The 18,992-nt window shown below is 40.8% G+C and overlaps 1 long non-coding RNA gene across 1 annotated transcript; it reads left to right on the forward strand.

Moving 5' to 3' along the window:
- The first annotated feature begins 5,463 nt into the window (after positions 1-5,463).
- LOC139062357 (uncharacterized) lies at positions 5,464-6,986 on the forward strand. Its single transcript, XR_011515932.1, has 4 exons — positions 5,464-5,585; positions 6,122-6,217; positions 6,308-6,395; positions 6,854-6,986. It is a non-coding gene; the product is annotated as an uncharacterized lncRNA (long non-coding RNA).
- The last annotated feature ends 12,006 nt before the right edge of the window (positions 6,987-18,992 follow it).

Consider the following 18,992-nt stretch of genomic DNA (forward strand, 5'->3'; position numbering starts at 1 on the left):
ATCAGGCTGAAACGTTACAGGAAGGTAGAATCTATTGAGTTGTAAGTGATCTGAACGTTTCATGATGATAGCACTTTCCTAAGGGGGTCAAACCATGTCCCAAAGGTCACCGGATCTGGTGTCAATTTAAAGAAGTAGTCCAGTTACACATTTGTGGGCTTATAACTTGGCTTCTGAATGTCCTAGAGACATCAGGTTTGTTTTAGTATACTCCAATCAACAGCCCCTACAACCACAATAAGGAATGGAGTCATTAGCACTTATGGTTTTTAAATGGCACCCAGAATTATGTTGCACGAAGCACAATTTCACATCATTCTGGTTTCATTTGTGTGAAAACAAGGTACAATCAGGCTGAAACGTTACAGGAAGGTAGATTCTATTGAATTGTAAGTGATCTGAACGTTTCATGATGATAGCACTTTCCTAAGGGGGTCAAACCATGTCCCAAAGGTCACCGGGCCTGGTGTCACTTTAAAGAAGTAGTCCAGTTACACCTTTGTGGGCTTATAACTTGGCTTCTGAATATCCTAGAGAGGTCAGGTTTGTTTTAGAGTACTCCAATTAGCAGCCCCCATTACCACTAAAAGGAATGAAGTCATTAGCATTTATGGTTTGTAAATGGCACCCAGAATTATGTTGCACGAAGCACAATTTCACATCATTCTGGGTTCATTTGTGTGAAAACAAGGTCCAATCAGGCTGAAACGTTACAGGAAGATAGAATCTATTTAGTTGTAAGTGATCTGAACGTTTCATGATGATAGCACTTTCCTAAGGGGGTCAAACCATGTCCCAAAGGTCACTGGGCCTGGTGTCACTTTAAAGAAGTAGTCCAGTTACACATTCGTGGGCTTATAACTTGGCTTCTGAATGTCGTAGAGAGATCAGGTTTGTTTTAATGTACTCCAATCAACAGCCCCTACAACCACAAAAAGGAATGGAGTCATTAGCATTTATGGTTTGTAAATGGCACCCAGAATTATGTTGCACGAAGCACAATTTCACATCATTCTGGGTTCATTTGTGTGAAAACAAGGTCCAATCAGGCTGAAACGTTACAGGAAGGTAGAATCTATTTAGTTGTAAGTGATCTGAACGTTTCATGATGATAGCGCTTTCCTAAGGGGATCAAACCATGTCCCAAAGGTCACCGGATCTGGTGTCAATTTAAAGAAGTAGTCCAGTTACACATTTGTGGGCTTATAACTTGGCTTCTGAATGTCCTAGAGAGATCAGGTTTGTTTTAATGTACTCCAATCAACAGCCCCTACAACCACAAAAAGGAATGGAGATATTAGCACTTATGGTTTGTAAATGGCATCCAGAATTATGTTGCACGAAGCACAATTTCACATCATTCTGGGTTCATTTGTGTGAAAACAAGGTCCAATCAGGCTGAAACAATACAGGAAGGTAGAATCTATTGAGTTGTAAGTGATCTTAACGTTTCATGATGATAGCACTTTCCTAAGGGGGTCAAACCATGTCCCAAAAATCACCGGATCTGGTGTCAATTTAAAGAAGTAGTCCAGTTACACATTTGTGGGCTTATAACTTGGCTTCTGAATGTCCTAGAGAGATCAGGTTTGTTTAGTGTACTCCAATCAACAGCCCCTACAACCACAAAAAGGAATGGAGTCATTAGCACTTATGGTTTGTAAATGGCACACAGAATTATGTTGCACGAAGCAAAATTTCACATCATTCTGGGTCCATTTGTGTGAAAACAAGGTCCAATCAGGCTGAAACGCTACAAGAAGGTAGAATCTATTGAGTTGTAAGTGATCTGAACATTTCAAGATGATCGCACATTCCTATAGGGGGTAAAACCATGTCCCAAAGGTCACCGGGCCTGGTGTCACTTTAAAGTAGTAGTCCAGTTACACCTTGTGGCCTTATAACTTGGCTTCTGAATGTCCTAGAGAGGTTAGTTTGTTTTAGTGTAGTCCAATCAACAGCCCCTAAAACCACAAAAAGGAATGGAGTCATTAGCACTTATGGTTTGTAAATGGCACCCAGAATTATGTTGCACGAAGCACAATTTCACATCATTCTGGGTTCATTTGTGTGAAAACAAGGTCCAATCAGGCTGAAACGTTACAGGAAGGTAGAATCTATTGAGTTGTAAGTGATCTGAACGTTTCATGATGATAGCACTTTCCTAAGGGGGTCAAACCATGTCCCAAAGGTCACCGGATCTGGTGTCAATTTAAAGAAGTAGTCCAGTTACACATTTGTGGGCTTATAACTTGGCTTCTGAATGTCCTAGAGAGATCAGGTTTGTTTTAGTGTACTCCAATCAACAGCCCCTACAACCACAAAAAGGAATGGAGTCATTAGCACTTATGGTTTTTAAATGGCACCCAGAATTATGTTGTACGAAGCACAATTTCACATCATTCTGGGTCCATTTGTGTGAAAACAAGGTCCAATCAGGCTGAAACGTTACAGGAAGGTAGAATCTATTGAGTTGTAAGTGATCTGAACGTTTCATGATGATAGCACTTTCCTAAGGGGGTCAAACCATGTCCCAAAGGTCACTGGATCTGGTTTCAATTTAAAGAAGTAGTCCAGTTACACATTTGTGGGCTTATAACTTGGCTTCTGAATGTCCTAAAGAGATCAGGTTTGTTTTAATGTACTCCAATCAACAGCCCCTACAACCACAAAAAGGAATGGAGTCATTAGCACTTATGGTTTGTAAGTGGCACCCAGAATTATGTTGCACGAAGCACAATTTCACATCATTCTGGGTCAATTTGTGTGAAAACAAGGTCCAATCCGGCTGAAACGCTACAAGAAGGTAGAATCTATTGAGTTGTAAGTGATCTGAACGTTTCAAGATGATCGCACATTCCCATAGGGGGTCAAACCATGTCCCAAAGGTCACCGGGCCAAGTGTCTCTTTAAAGAAGTAGTCCAGTTACACCTTTGTGGGCTTATAACTTGGCTTCTGAATGTCCTAGAGAGGTTAGGTTTGTTTCAGTGTACTCCAATCAACAGCCCCTACAACCACAAAAAGGAATGGAGTCATTAGCACTTATGGTTTGTAAATGGCACCCAGAATTATTTTGCACGAAGCACAATTTCACATCATTCTGGGTTCATTTGTGTGAAAACAAGGTCCAATCAGGCTGAAACATTACAGGAAGGTAGAATCTATTAAAATGTAAGTGATCTGAAGGTTTCATGATGATAGCACTTCCCTAAGGGGGTCAAACCATGTCCCAAAGGTCACCGGATCTGGTGTCTAAAGAAGTAGTCCAGTTACACATTTGTGGGCTTATAACTTGGCTTCTGAATGTCCTAGAGAGATCAGGTTTGTTTTAGTATACTCCAATCAACAGCCCCTACAACCACAAAAAGGAATGGAGTCATTAGCACTTATGGTTTTTAAATGGCACCCAGAATTATGTTGCACGAAGCACAATTTCACATCATTCTGGGTTCATTTGTGTGAAAACAAGGTCCAATCAGGCTGAAACGTTACAGAAAGGTAGAATCTATTGAGTTGTAAGTGATCTGAACGTTTCATGATGATAGCACTTTCCTAAGGGGGTCAAACCATGTCCCAAATGTCACCGGATCTGGTGTCAATTTAAAGTAGTAGTCCAGTTACACATTTGTGGGCTTATAACTTGGCCTCTGAATGTTCTGGAGAGGTCAGGTTTGTTTTAATGTACTCCAATCAACAGCCCCTACAACCACAAAAAGGAATGGAGTCATTAGCACTTATGGTTTGTAAATAACACCCAGAATTATGTTGCACGAAGCAAAATTTCACATCATTCTGGTTTCATTTGTGTGAAAACAAGGTCCAATCAGGCAGAAACGTTACAGGAAGGTAGAATCTATTGAGTTGTACGTGATCTGAACGTTTCATGATGATAGCACTTTCCTATAGGGGGTCAAACCATGTCCCAAAGGTCACCGGGCCTGGTGTCACTTTAAAGAAGTAGTCCAGTTACACCTTTGTGGGCTTATAACTTGGCTTCTGAATGTCCTAGAGAGATCAGGGTTGTTTTAGTGTACTCCAATCAACAGCCCCCACAACCACAAAAAGGAATGGAGTCATTAGCACTTATGGTTCTTAAATGGCACCCAGAATTATGTTGCACGAAGCACAATTTCACATCATTCTGGGTCCATTTGTGTGAAAACAAGGTCCAATCAGGCTGAAACGTTACAGGAAGGTAGAATCTATTGAGTTGTAAGTGATCTGAACATTTCAAGATGATCGCACATTCCTATAGGGGGTAAAACCATGTCCCAAAGGTCACCGGGCCTGGTGTCACTTTAAAGATGTAGTCCAGTTACATCTTTGTAGGCTTATAACTTGGCTTCTGAATGTCCTAGAGAGATCAGGTTTGTTTTAATGTACTCCAATCAACAGCCCCTACAACCACAAAAAGGAATGGAGTCATTAGCACTTATGGTTTGTAAATGGCACACAGAATTATGTTGCACGAAGCACAATTTCACATCATTCTGGGTTCATTTGTGTGAAAACAAGGTCCAATCAGGCTGAAACGTTACAGGAAGGTAGAATCTACTGAGTTGCAAGTGATCTGAACGTTTCATGATGATAGCACTTTCCTAAGGGGGTCAAACCATGTCGCAAAGGTCACCGGATCTGGTGTCACTTTAAAGAATTAGTCCAGTTACACATCGGTGGGCTTATAACTTGGCTTCTGAATGTCCTAGAGCGGTCAGGTTTGTTTTAGTGTACTCCAATCAACAGCCCCTACAACCACAAAAAGGAATGGAGTCATTAGCACTTATGGTTTTTAAATGGCACCCAGAATTATGTTGCACGAAGCACAATTTCACATCATTCTGGGTTCATTTGTGTGAAAACAAGGTCCAATCAGGCTGAAACGTTACAGGAAGGTAGAATCTACTGAGTTGTAAGTGATCTGAACGTTTCATGATGATAGCACTTTCCTAAGGGGATCAAACGATGTCCCAAAGATCACCGGATCTGGTGTCAATTTAAAGGAGACATAACATGAAAAACCCACTTTTTTATCCATTAACACGGGGTGTTTCACATTTTAAGCGTCTAAGTGAGCAAAAAGGCTTATATTATTCACTGGAGTTGCTATTTAGATATTTAATAATTAAGTTTTGGGCATATTTGTCCACCCGTTCAGTTTTTACATTATCTATTACATCAGTAATTAATTTAGTGAGGATAACTACCAAATATGGTAATGGCCCTCGGCTAAACACAGAGCCAATCCGCCATTTTTTCTTCTCGCTAAGATTTTTTGTAGTCCTATTGGAAAAATGCAAAATGTCTGGTTATTTTAGCCACACACAGCTCAAAACTGTTCCTCGTTTTAAGGAAGGGTGGTGTGGCAGTATTTAAACCCAGGAGCTGATGACACTACTGCTAAAAAAACACAGAAGAAAAAGTAGTGTGTTTGCGTTTGTTTGTGTGTGTGTTTGTGCGTGCGCACGCGCGCGCGTGGTTCGTTCGTTCTGTCTCCAGGCTAGTGGCTAAGTACTGAGGGCTTCATCTATCTAAAAGGAGTTATTTCCATCTGAATTTGGCAGCACCGGGACACAGCAGCAGAGCGGTAAGCTTCATATCACTCTAAAATGTCGACAAACTTTACTTTAGATTTACGGGCATTAGCAGCACTAAAGCGTTAGCATCCGGCTTGCTATCGCTAGCACAGTATGCTAGTAAAGTTAGCACCCAGATTAATGTGGATTTGGCTGATTTTCGTGGAATAAAACGTGATTTCTGATCAACGCCTTCTTTTACACCAGATGATAACCTCCCACTGATTGTAACAGCAGAGAGCCTGTGTGTTATTCTACATGAGTGTGATGTAATCTTAGCATCCAGTAAATAAAGTCCCATATCAGCTAAAATGCAGCGTGACAAAGTCATTAAAATGCGTCAACACAGTGGATTTAATAGAGTTTTAAAGAACGATCTCTAAGTGAAGTGAGGTTAGTTTTTTGTCTCACTGCAGATATAAAAACTAACTCTGCATCAGTCAGACGCAGCAAAGCTCACCGTCTGTATGAGCGTGAGCGTCGGAAAGCTGATAAAATTGGCTGTAAAATAATTAAAACAAAGTAAAAATGTTCCTTTGCTTTTTAGAGTCCACATCCAGAAGACTGGAGCCGTGTTTCACTGACAGGCTGTCAGACTAACGCCCTGATGAGCTCAGCTGGGACAAACTGGTCTGATGTTTAGGTAAGTGAAGATCTGCTTCTCCAAGTCCTTGAGATGCTAGTAAAAAATAATTTAGCCAGCTTGCTAATGTTAATTTTCTTCTCCTCTAAGGAACACAGAACGTTCAGATGTTGGCGTTTCACGTCACCTACTGAGGAAGGAGACCCACCAGTAAAGAGACGGTCTGGACCAGACCAAAGTGAGTGATGACACACCTCAGCCACCCTCATCATTAAGAACACCTCACCCCCTGAATCACTCCGTCTGATGACAGCAGAGTGATTTATTTGATGTTTTACTTGTTTAGTCTGTTTAGAAATTATTGAATTACATTATTTTCTGTAATCGACCATCTGATCTGGACGTGTACAGAATAACTTTCCCCAAGTTCAGCAGCAGCTGGCCTACAAAAACAGCTGCAGCATGTAGTAAGTCTGTCTGCACTGCTCTCTAATGAGCTTCCTTTCATAAGGAATCATTTGTATAATTTTAGTGTCACTATTTTATTACATTTGTAGGAAAATATGAAGTCACTGCAGCAAAGTGAACTTGTGAACAAACACAAACGTGACTATAAACATGAAAGCTAAAGAAACAACTTTCCTAAAGCTGCTTGTAAACAAAATATGTCATTAAAGTTATTGTCTATCATTGCAGAATATGGCGATGACATCATGGAACTGGTCTTTGGAAAAGTTTTCCCTGAACCAACTCCGTTTCTAGATGAGGTAGAGAAGATCTGCATCTCACCAACTCTCTGATCTCAGTATTCAGACAACGGAGGTCTCCCACTGTTGTCCAGGACCAGTTTGAAGCCCACATACTGCCCCTCCCTCATCATCAGGAAACATCAATCCGTATCCTGAGGACAACAGAAGACGGCAGGAGGACAGGAACTCTGAGACCTAGACACCACCAGCACCGAGACACAAAGCACCTGTGTGCACAACGCCTGTTTTAACTACTAAAGCCTGTTTATTATATTGTTCTACTTATTTGCTGTGAGGTTAATACTTAGAAAATTTGTATATTAATGTAAACAATAAAAAAAATCACTGATTGTATGCTTTCTTTTAGATGTAATGGTCCAAACTCAGCCTTGTAGACATTTATTGCATCCTGTAGGTAAATACACAGAACAGGCTCAGGTCCAGGATGACCCAGCATGCTCTTCTTCCATTCTGGCTGTTAGGGATTGTATCAATAACTCAATGCCTACTGATGTTTTCACCTAACAGTATTTATTTAGAATGCAGTTAAGATTTAACTATATTTGTTAGCAAAGCAGACTGATCTTGGGAATTTCACTGCAGCACTGATGTCCACCTCTCTGTACACATTAGAGAGAATTACCACTTTACAGCTAAACACATTTAATAAAGATATAGGCTACGCATTGCAGACAATAAAAACAAAGTTGTAAGCATTAGAATTATAATGATGACATTAAAGAACACTTGGAGGAATGTTCTTTATTTTTGACTAGAATCTCAAATCTTTAAATTAAAATGTAACTGCTTTTTATCCATTTTCAGCCATTAAGACACCCAATATAAAATAAGACTACTTATAAAATTATTTATAATTATATGTATGTATATAGATAGAGATCTTAATAAAATATATTCTTTGAATGGTGTTTTAATGAGCTGTATCATTTTTTTAAACATTTTTTACAGAAATAAGCAAGCAGCATTCCTTGTATGTGTGTGTGTGTGTGTGCGCGCGCGCGTGTGCCTGCTCGCTTGTCCCTCCGTCGGCCGTGACGGGTGTGTGTGAGTGACTACAGACAAATGCATGAGAGAGTTAGCAGCCATGAAACAGCTTGATGAACTACTCTCCCCACGTGTTTTAAAAATGCTAATATGCTATGCTAAATCTGCAATGCTAAATAATGATTTCTCTATAGAACTACAAAGTCCGACTGGGGGAGGAGAGTACAGGACTGCACAATGGAGGGGGGCGGAGTTTACAGCTCCTCCTCCAGTTTAAAGAGACAGTACCCCAAAACGGCTCGTTCTCAAGACTCTACTCAGAACAGGGGTAGATGAGGGTCTGTAGAGCAACAATAATGAGGAAATCAGACCAAAGAACTGCAGTTCCACTGTATTTAGACCCCCAACTGAAGGATTTAGATGTAAAAAGGAATAACTTAAAAGCATGTTATGTCTCCTTTAAAGAAGTAGTCCAGTTACACATTTGTGGGCTTATAACTTGGCTTCTGAATGTCCTAGAGAGATCAGGTTTGTTTTAGTGTACTCCAATCAACAGCCCCTACAACCACAAAAAGGAATGGAGTCATTAGCACTTATGGTTTGTAAATGGCACCCAGAATTATGTTGCACGAAGCACAATTTCACATCATTCTGGGTCCATTTATGTGAAAACAAGGTCCAATCAGGCTGAAACGCTACAAGAAGGTAGAATCTATTGAGTTGTAAGTGATCTGAACGTTTCAAGATGATCGCACATTCCTATAGGGGGTAAAACCATGTCCCAAAGGTCACCGGGCCTGGTGTCACTTTAAAGAAGTAGTCCAGTTACACCTTTGTGGGCTTATAACTTGGCTTCTGAATGTCCTAGAGAGGTTAGGTTTGTTTTAGTGTACTCCAATCAACAGCCCCTACAACCACAAAAAGGAATGGAGTAATTAGCACTTATGGTTTGTAAATGGCCCCCAGAATTATGTTGTACGAAGCACAATTTCACATCATTCTGGGTCCATTTGTGTGAAAACAAGGTCCAATCAGGCTGAAACGTTACAGGAAGGTAGAATCTATTGAGTTGTAAGTGATCTGAACGTTTCATGATGATAGCACTTTCCTAAGGGGGTCAAACCATGTCCCAAAGGTCACCGGATCTGGTGTCAATTTAAAGAAGTAGTCCAGTTACACATTTGTGGGCTTATAACTTGGCTTCTGAATGTCCTAGAGACATCAGGTTTGTTTTAGTATACTCCAATCAACAGCCCCTACAACCACAATAAGGAATGGAGTCATTAGCACTTATGGTTTTTAAATGGCACCCAGAATTATGTTGCACGAAGCACAATTTCACATCATTCTGGGTTCATTTGTGTGAAAACAAGGTACAATCAGGCTGAAACGTTACAGGAAGGTAGATTCTATTGAATTGTAAGTGATCTGAACGTTTCATGATGATAGCACTTTCCTAAGGGGGTCAAACCATGTCCCAAAGGTCACCGGGCCTGGTGTCACTTTAAAGAAGTAGTCCAGTTACACCTTTGTGGGCTTATAACTTGGCTTCTGAATATCCTAGAGAGGTCAGGTTTGTTTTAGAGTACTCCAATTAGCAGCCCCCATTTCCACTAAAAGGAATGAAGTCATTAGCATTTATGGTTTGTAAATGGCACCCAGAATTATGTTGCACGAAGCACAATTTCACATCATTCTGGGTTCATTTGTGTGAAAACAAGGTCCAATCAGGCTGAAACGTTACAGGAAGGTAGAATCTATTTAGTTGTAAGTGATCTGAACGTTTCATGATGATAGCACTTTCCTAAGGGGGTCAAACCATGTCCCAAAGGTCACTGGGCCTGGTGTCACTTTAAAGAAGTAGTCCAGTTACACATTCGTGGGCTTATAACTTGGCTTCTGAATGTCGTAGAGAGATCAGGTTTGTTTTAATGTACTCCAATCAACAGCCCCTACAACCACAAAAAGGAATGGAGTCATTAGCATTTATGGTTTGTAAATGGCACCCAGAATTATGTTGCACGAAGCACAATTTCACATCATTCTGGGTTCATTTGTGTGAAAACAAGGTCCAATCAGGCTGAAACGTTACAGGAAGGTAGAATCTATTTAGTTGTAAGTGATCTGAACGTTTCATGATGATAGCGCTTTCCTAAGGGGATCAAACCATGTCCCAAAGGTCACCGGATCTGGTGTCAATTTAAAGAAGTAGTCCAGTTACACATTTGTGGGCTTATAACTTGGCTTCTGAATGTCCTAGAGAGATCAGGTTTGTTTTAATGTACTCCAATCAACAGCCCCTACAACCACAAAAAGGAATGGAGATATTAGCACTTATGGTTTGTAAATGGCATCCAGAATTATGTTGCACGAAGCACAATTTCACATCATTCTGGGTTCATTTGTGTGAAAACAAGGTCCAATCAGGCTGAAACATTACAGGAAGGTAGAATCTATTGAGTTGCAAGTGATCTGAACGTTTCATGATGATAGCACTTTCCTAAGGGGGTCAAACCATGTCCCAAAAGTCACCGGATCTGGTGTCAATTTAAAGAAGTAGTCCAGTTACACATTTGTGGGCTTATAACTTGGCTTCTGAATGTCCTAGAGAGATCAGGTTTGTTTAGTGTACTCCAATCAACAGCCCCTACAACCACAAAAAGGAATGGAGTCATTAGCACTTATGGTTTATAAATGGCACCCAGAATTATGTTGCACGAAGCAAAATTTCACATCATTCTGGGTCCATTTGTGTGAAAACAAGGTCCAATCAGGCTGAAACGCTACAAGAAGGTAGAATCTATTGAGTTGAAAGTGATCTGAACATTTCAAGATGAATCCACATTCCTATAGGGGGTAAAACCATGTCCCAAAGGTCACCGGGCCTGGTGTCACTTTAAAGTAGTAGTCCAGTTACACCTTGTGGGCTTATAACTTGGCTTCTGAATGTCCTAGAGAGGTTAGTTTGTTTTAGCGTAGTCCAATCAACAGCCCCTAAAACCACAAAAAGGAATGGAGTCATTAGCACTTATGGTTTGTAAATGGCACCCAGAATTATGTTGCACGAAGCACAATTTCACATCATTCTGGGTTCATTTGTGTGAAAACAAGGTCCAATCAGGCTGAAACGTTACAGGAAGGTAGAATCTATTGGGTTGTAAGTGATCTGAACGTTTCATGATGATAGCACTTTCCTAAGGGGGTCAAACCATGTCCCAAAGGTCACCGGATCTGGTGTCAATTTAAAGAAGTAGTCCAGTTACACATTTGTGGGCTTATAACTTGGCTTCTGAATGTCCTAGAGAGATCAGGTTTGTTTTAGTGTACTCCAATCAACAGCCCCTACAACCACAAAAAGGAATGGAGTCATTAGCACTTATGGTTTTTAAATGGCACCCAGAATTATGTTGTACGAAGCACAATTTCACATCATTCTGGGTCCATTTGTGTGAAAACAAGGTCCAATCAGGCTGAAACGTTACAGGAAGGTAGAATCTATTGAGTTGTAAGTGATCTGAACGTTTCATGATGATAGCACTTTCCTAAGGGGGTCAAACCTTGTCCCAAAGGTCACTGGATCTGGTGTCAATTTAAAGAAGTAGTCCAGTTACACATTTGTGGGCTTATAACTTGGCTTCTGAATGTCCTAGAGAGATCAGGTTTGTTTTAATGTACTCCAATCAACAGCCCCTACAACCACAAAAAGGAATGGAGTCATTAGCACTTATGGTTTGTAAGTGGCACCCAGAATTATGTTGCACAAAGCACAATTTCACATCATTCTGGGTCAATTTGTGTGAAAACAAGGTCCAATCCGGCTGAAACGCTACAAGAAGGTAGAATCTATTGAGTTGTAAGTGATCTGAACATTTCAAGATGATCGCACATTCCTATAGGGGGTCAAACCATGTCCCAAAGGTCACCGGGCCAAGTGTCTATTTAAAGAAGTAGTCCAGTTACACCTTTGTGGGCTTATAACTTGGCTTCTGAATGTCCTAGAGAGGTTAGGTTTGTTTTAGTGTACTCCAATCAACAGCCCCTACAACCACAAAAAGGAATGGAGTCATTAGCACTTATGGTTTGTAAATGGCACCCAGAATTATTTTGCACGAAGCACAATTTCACATCATTCTGGGTTCATTTGTGTGAAAACAAGGTCCAATCAGGCTGAAACGTTACTGGAAGCTAGAATCTATTGAGTTGTAAGTGATCTGAACGTTTCATGATGATAGCGCTTTCCTAAGGGGGTCAAATCATGTCCCAAAGGTCACCCGATCTGGTGTCAATTTAAAGAAGTAGTCCATTTACACATTTGTGGTCTTATAACTTGGCTTCTGAATGTCCTAGAGAGATCAGGTTTATTTTAGTGTACTCCAATCAACAGCCCCTACAACCACAAAAAGGAATGGAGTCATTAGCACTTATGGTTCTTAAATGGCACCCAGAATTATGCTTCACTAAGCACAATTTCACATGATTCTGGGTCAATTTGTGTGAAAACAAGGTCCAATCCGGCTGAAACGCTACAAGAAGGTAGAATCTATTGAGTTGTAAGTGATCTGAACGTTTCAAGATGATCGCACATTCCTATAGGGGGTCAAACCATGTCCCAAAGGTCACCGGGCCAAGTGTCACTTTAAAGAAGTAGTCCAGTTACATCTTTGTGTGTGGGCTTATAACTTGGCTTCTGAATGTCCTAGAGAGATCAGGTTTGTTTTAGTGTACTCCAATCAACAGCCCCTACAACCACAAAAAGGAATGGAGTCATTAGCACTTATGGTTTTTAAATGGCACCCAGAATTATGTTGCACGAAGCACAATTTCACATCATTCTGGGTTCATTTGTGTGAAAACAAGGTCCAATCAGGCTGAAACGTTACAGGAAGGTAGAATCTATTGAGTTGCAAGTGATCTGAACGTTTCATGATGATAGCACTTTCCTAAGGGGGTCAAACCATGTCCCAAAAGTCACCGGATCTGGTGTCAATTTAAAGAAGTAGTCCAGTTACACATTTGTGGGCTTATAACTTGGCTTCTGAATGTCCTAGAGAGATCAGGTTTGTTTAGTGTACTCCAATCAACAGCCCCTACAACCACAAAAAGGAATGGAGTCATTAGCACTTATGGTTTGTAAATGGCACCCAGAATTATGTTGCACGAAGCACAATTTCACATCATTCTGGGTCCATTTGTGTGAAAACAAGGTCCAATCAGGCTGAAACGCTACAAGAAGGTAGAATCTATTGAGTTGTAAGTGATCTGAACATTTCAAGATGATCGCACGTTCCTATAGGGGGTAAAACCATGTCCCAAAGGTCACCGGGCCTGGTGTCACTTTAAAGTAGTAGTCCAGTTACACCTTTTGGGCTTATAACTTGGCTTCTGAATGTCCTAGAGAGATCAGGTTTGTTTTAGTGTACTCCAATCAACAGCCCCTACAACCACAAAAAGGAATGGAGTCATTAGCACTTATGGTTTGTAAATGGCACCCAGAATTATTTTGCACGAAGCACAATTTCACATCATTCTGGGTTCATTTGTGTGAAAACAAGGTCCAATCAGGCTGAAACGTTACTGGAAGCTAGAATCTATTGAGTTGTAAGTGATCTGAACGTTTCATGATGATAGCGCTTTCCTAAGGGGGTCAAATCATGTCCCAAAGGTCACCGGATCTGGTGTCAATTTAAAGAAGTAGTCCATTTACACATTTGTGGTCTTATAACTTGGCTTCTGAATGTCCTAGAGAGATCAGGTTTATTTTAGTGTACTCCAATCAACAGCCCCTACAACCACAAAAAGGAATGGAGTCATTAGCACTTATGGTTCTTAAATGGCACCCAGAATTATGCTGCACTAAGCACAATTTCACATGATTCTGGGTCAATTTGTGTGAAAACAAGGTCCAATCCGGCTGAAACGCTACAAGAAGGTAGAATCTATTGAGTTGTAATTGATCTGAACGTTTCAAGATGATCGCACATTCCTATAGGGGGTCAAACCATGTCCCAAAGGTCACCGGGCCAAGTGTCACTTTAAAGAAGTAGTCCAGTTACATCTTTGTGTGTGGGCTTATAACTTGGCTTCTGAATGTCCTAGAGAGATCAGGTTTGTTTTAGTGTACTCCAATCAACAGCCCCTACAACCACAAAAAGGAATGGAGTCATTAGCACTTATGGTTTTTAAATGGCACCCAGAATTATGTTGCACGAAGCACAATTTCACATCATTCTGGGTTCATTTGTGTGAAAGCAAGGTCCAATCAGGCTGAAACGTTACAGGAAGGTAGAATCTATTGAGTTGCAAGTGATCTGAACGTTTCATGATGATAGCACTTTCCTAAGGGGGTCAAACCATGTCCCAAAAGTCACCGGATCTGGTGTCAATTTAAAGAAGTAGTCCAGTTACACATTTGTGGGCTTATAACTTGGCTTCTGAATGTCCTAGAGAGATCAGGTTTGTTTAGTGTACTCCAATCAACAGCCCCTACAACCACAAAAAGGAATGGAGTCATTAGCACTTATGGTTTGTAAATGGCACCCAGAATTATGTTGCACGAAGCACAATTTCACATCATTCTGGGTCCATTTGTGTGAAAACAAGGTCCAATCAGGCTGAAACGCTACAAGAAGGTAGAATCTATTGAGTTGTAAGTGATCTGAACATTTCAAGATGATCGCACGTTCCTATAGGGGGTAAAACCATGTCCCAAAGGTCACCGGGCCTGGTGTCACTTTAAAGTAGTAGTCCAGTTACACCTTTTGGGCTTATAACTTGGCTTCTGAATGTCCTAGAGAGATCAGGTTTGTTTTAGTGTAGTCCAATCAACAGCCCCTAAAACCACAAAAAGGAATGGAGTCATTAGCACTTATGGTTTGTAAATGGCACCCAGAATTATGTTGCACGAAGCACAATTTCACATCATTCTGGGTTCATTTGTGTGAAAACAAGGTCCAATCAGGCTGAAACGTTACAGGAATGTAGAATCTATTGAGTTGTAAGTGATCTGAACGTTTCATGATGATAGCACTTTCCTAAGGGGGTCAAACCATGTCCCAAAGGTCACCGGATCTGGTGTCAATTTAAAGAAGTAGTCCAGTTACACATTTGTGGGCTTATAACTTGGCTTCTGAATGTCCTAGAGAGATCAGGTTTGTTTTAGTGTACTCCAATCAACAGCCCCTACAACCACAAAAAGGAATGGAGTCATTAGCACTTATGGTTTTTAAATGGCACCCAGAATTATGTTGCACGAAGCACAATTTCACATCATTCTGGGTTCATTTGTGTGAAAACAAGGTCCAATCAGGCTGAAACGTTACAGGAAGGTAGAATCTATTGAGTTGCAAGTGATCTGAACGTTTCATGATGATAGCACTTTCCTAAGGGGGTCAAACCATGTCCCAAAAGTCACCGGATCTGGTGTCAATTTAAAGAAGTAGTCCAGTTACACATTTGTGGGCTTATAACTTGGCTTCTGAATGTCCTAGAGAGATCAGGTTTGTTTAGTGTACTCCAATCAACAGCCCCTACAACCACAAAAAGGAATGGAGTCATTAGCACTTATGGTTTGTAAATGGCACCCAGAATTATGTTGCACGAAGCACAATTTCACATCATTCTGGGTCCATTTGTGTGAAAACAAGGTCCAATCAGGCTGAAACGCTACAAGAAGGTAGAATCTATTGAGTTGTAAGTGATCTGAACATTTCAAGATGATCGCACGTTCCTATAGGGGGTAAAACCATGTCCCAAAGGTCACCGGGCCTGGTGTCACTTTAAAGTAGTAGTCCAGTTACACCTTTTGGGCTTATAACTTGGCTTCTGAATGTCCTAGAGAGATCAGGTTTGTTTTAGTGTAGTCCAATCAACAGCCCCTAAAACCACAAAAAGGAATGGAGTCATTAGCACTTATGGTTTGTAAATGGCACCCAGAATTATGTTGCACGAAGCACAATTTCACATCATTCTGGGTTCATTTGTGTGAAAACAAGGTCCAATCAGGCTGAAACGTTACAGGAAGGTAGAATCTATTGAGTTGTAAGTGATCTGAACGTTTCATGATGATAGCACTTTCCTAAGGGGGTCAAACCATGTCCCAAAGGTCACCGGATCTGGTGTCAATTTAAAGAAGTAGTCCAGTTACACATTTGTGGGCTTATAACTTGGCTTCTGAATGTCCTAGAGAGATCAGGTTTGTTTTAGTGTACTCCAATCAACAGCCCCTACAACCACAAAAAGGAATGGAGTCATTAGCACTTATGGTTTTTAAATGGCACCCAGAATTATGTTGCACGAAGCACAATTTCACATCATTCTGGGTCCATTTGTGTGAAAACAAGGTCCAATCAGGCTGAAACGTTACAGGAAGGTAGAATCTATTGAGTTGTAAGTGATCTGAACGTTTCATGATGATAGCACTTTCCTAAGGGGGTCAAACCATGTCCCAAAGGTCACTGGATCTGGTGTCAATTTAAAGAAGTAGTCCAGTTACACATTTGTGGGCTTATAACTTGGCTTCTGAATGTCCTAGAGAGATCAGGTTTGTTTTAATGTACTCCAATCAACAGCCCCTACAACCACAAAATGGAATTGAGTCATTAGCACTTATGGTTTTTAAATGGCACCCAGAATTATGTTGCACGAAGCACAATTTCACATCATTCTGGGTCCATTTGTGTGAAAACAAGGTCCAATCAGGCTGAAACGTTACAGGAAGGTAGAATCTATTGAGTTGTAAGTGATCTGAACATTTCATGATGATCGCACATTCCTATAGGGGGTCAGACCATGTCCCAAAGGTCACCGGGCCAAGTGTCACTTTAAAGAAGTAGTCCAGTTACACCTTTGTGGGCTTATAACTTGGCTTCTGAATGTCCTAGAGAGATCAGGTTTGTTTTAGTATACTCCAATAAACAGCCCCTACATTCACAAAAAGGAATGGAGTCATTAGCACTTATGGTTTGTAAATGGCACCCAGAATTATGTTGCACGAAGCACAATTTCACATCATTCTGGGTCCATTTGTGTGAAAACAAGGTCCAATCAGGCTGAAACGCTACAAGAAGGTAGAATCTATTGAGTTGTAAGTGATCTGAACGTTTCATGATGATAGCACTTTCCTAAGGGGGTCAAACCATGTCCCAAATGTCACCGGATCTGGTGTCAATTTAAAGTAGTAGTCCAGTTACACATTTGTGGGCTTATAACTTGGCTTCTGAATGTCCTGGAGAGGTCAGGTTTGTTTTAATGTACTCCAATCAACAGCCCCTACAACCACAAAAAGGAATGGAGTCATTAGCACTTATGGTTTGTAAATGGCACCCAGAATTATGTTGCACGAAGCAAAATTTCACATCATTCTGGTTTCATTTGTGTGAAAACAAGGTCCAATCAGGCTGAAACGTTACAGGAAGGTAGAATCTATTGAGTTGTACGTGATCTGAACGTTTCATGATGATAGCACTTTCCTATAGGGGGTCAAACCATGTCCCAAAGGTCACCGGGCCTGGTGTCACTTTAAAGAAGTAGTCCAGTTACACCTTTGTGGGCTTATAACTTGGCTTCTGAATGTCCTAGAGAGATCAGGGTTGTTTTAGTGTACTCCAATCAACAGCCCCCACAACCACAAAAAGGAATGGAGTCATTAGCACTTATGGTTCTTAAATGGCACCTAGAATTATGTTGCACGAAGCACAATTTCACATCATTCTGGGTCCATTTGTGTGAAAACAAGGTCCAATCAGGCTGAAACGTTACAGGAAGGTAGAATCTATTGAGTTGTAAGTGATCTGAACGTTTCAAGATGATCGCACATTCCTATAGGGGGTAAAACCATGTCCCAAAGGTCACCGGGCCTGGTGTCACTTTAAAGAAGTAGTCCAGTTACATCTTTGTAGGCTTATAACTTGGCTTCTGAATGTCCTAGAGAGATCAGGTTTGTTTTAATGTACTCCAATCAACAGCCCCTTCAACCACAAAAAGGAATGGAGTCATTAGCACTTATGGTTTGTAAATGGCACACAGAATTATGTTGCACGAAGCACAATTTCACATCATTCTGGGTTCATTTGTGTGAAAACAAGGTCCAATCAGGCAGAAACGTTACAGGAAGGTAGAATCTATTGAGTTTAAGTGATCTGAACGTTTCATGATGATAGCACTTTCCTAAGGGGGTCAAACCATGTCGCAAAGGTCACCGGATCTGGTGTCACTTTAAAGAATTAGTCCAGTTACACATCTGTGGGCTTATAACTTGGCTTCTGAATGTCCTAGAGCGGTCAGGTTTGTTTTAGTGTACTCCAATCAACAGCCCCTACAACCACAAAAAGGAATGGAGTCATTAGCACTTATGGTTTGTAAATGGCACCCAGAATTATGTTGCACGAAGCACAATTTCACATCATTCTGGGTCCATTTATGTGAAAACAAGGTCCAATCAGGCTGAAACGCTACAAGAAGGTAGAATCTATTGAGTTGTAAGTGATCTGAACGTTTCAAGATGATCGCACATTCCTATAGGGGGTAAAACCATGTCCCAAAGGTCACCGGGCCTGGTGTCACTTTAAAGAAGTAGTCCAGTTACACCTTTGTGGGCTTATAACTTGGCTTCTGAAAGTCCTAGAGAGGTTAGGTTTGTTTTAGTGTACTCCAATCAACAGCCCCGACAACCACAAAAAGGAATGGAGTAATTAGCACTTATGGTTTGTAAATGGCCCCCAGAATTATGTTGCACGAAGCACAATTTCACATCATTCTGGGTCCATTTGTGTGAAAACAAGGTCCAATCAGGCTGAAACGTTACAGGAAGGTAGAATCTATTGAGTTGTAAGTGATCTGAACGTTTCATGATGATAGCACTTTCCTAAGGGGGTCAAAAAAATGTCCCAAAGGTCACTGGGCCTGGTGTCACTTTAAAGAAGTAGTCCAGTTACACATTCGTGGGCTTATAACTTGGCTTCTGAATGTCATAGAGAGATCAGGTTTGTTTTAATGTAATCCAATCAACAGCCCCTACAACCACAAAAAGGAATGGAGTCATTAGCATTTATGGTTTGTAAATGGCACCCAGAATTATGTTGCAC

This window comes from Nothobranchius furzeri, chromosome 13 (genome assembly GCF_043380555.1).
Source record: "Nothobranchius furzeri strain GRZ-AD chromosome 13, NfurGRZ-RIMD1, whole genome shotgun sequence".
In the NCBI taxonomy this organism is placed as follows: Eukaryota; Metazoa; Chordata; class Actinopteri; order Cyprinodontiformes; family Nothobranchiidae; genus Nothobranchius; species Nothobranchius furzeri.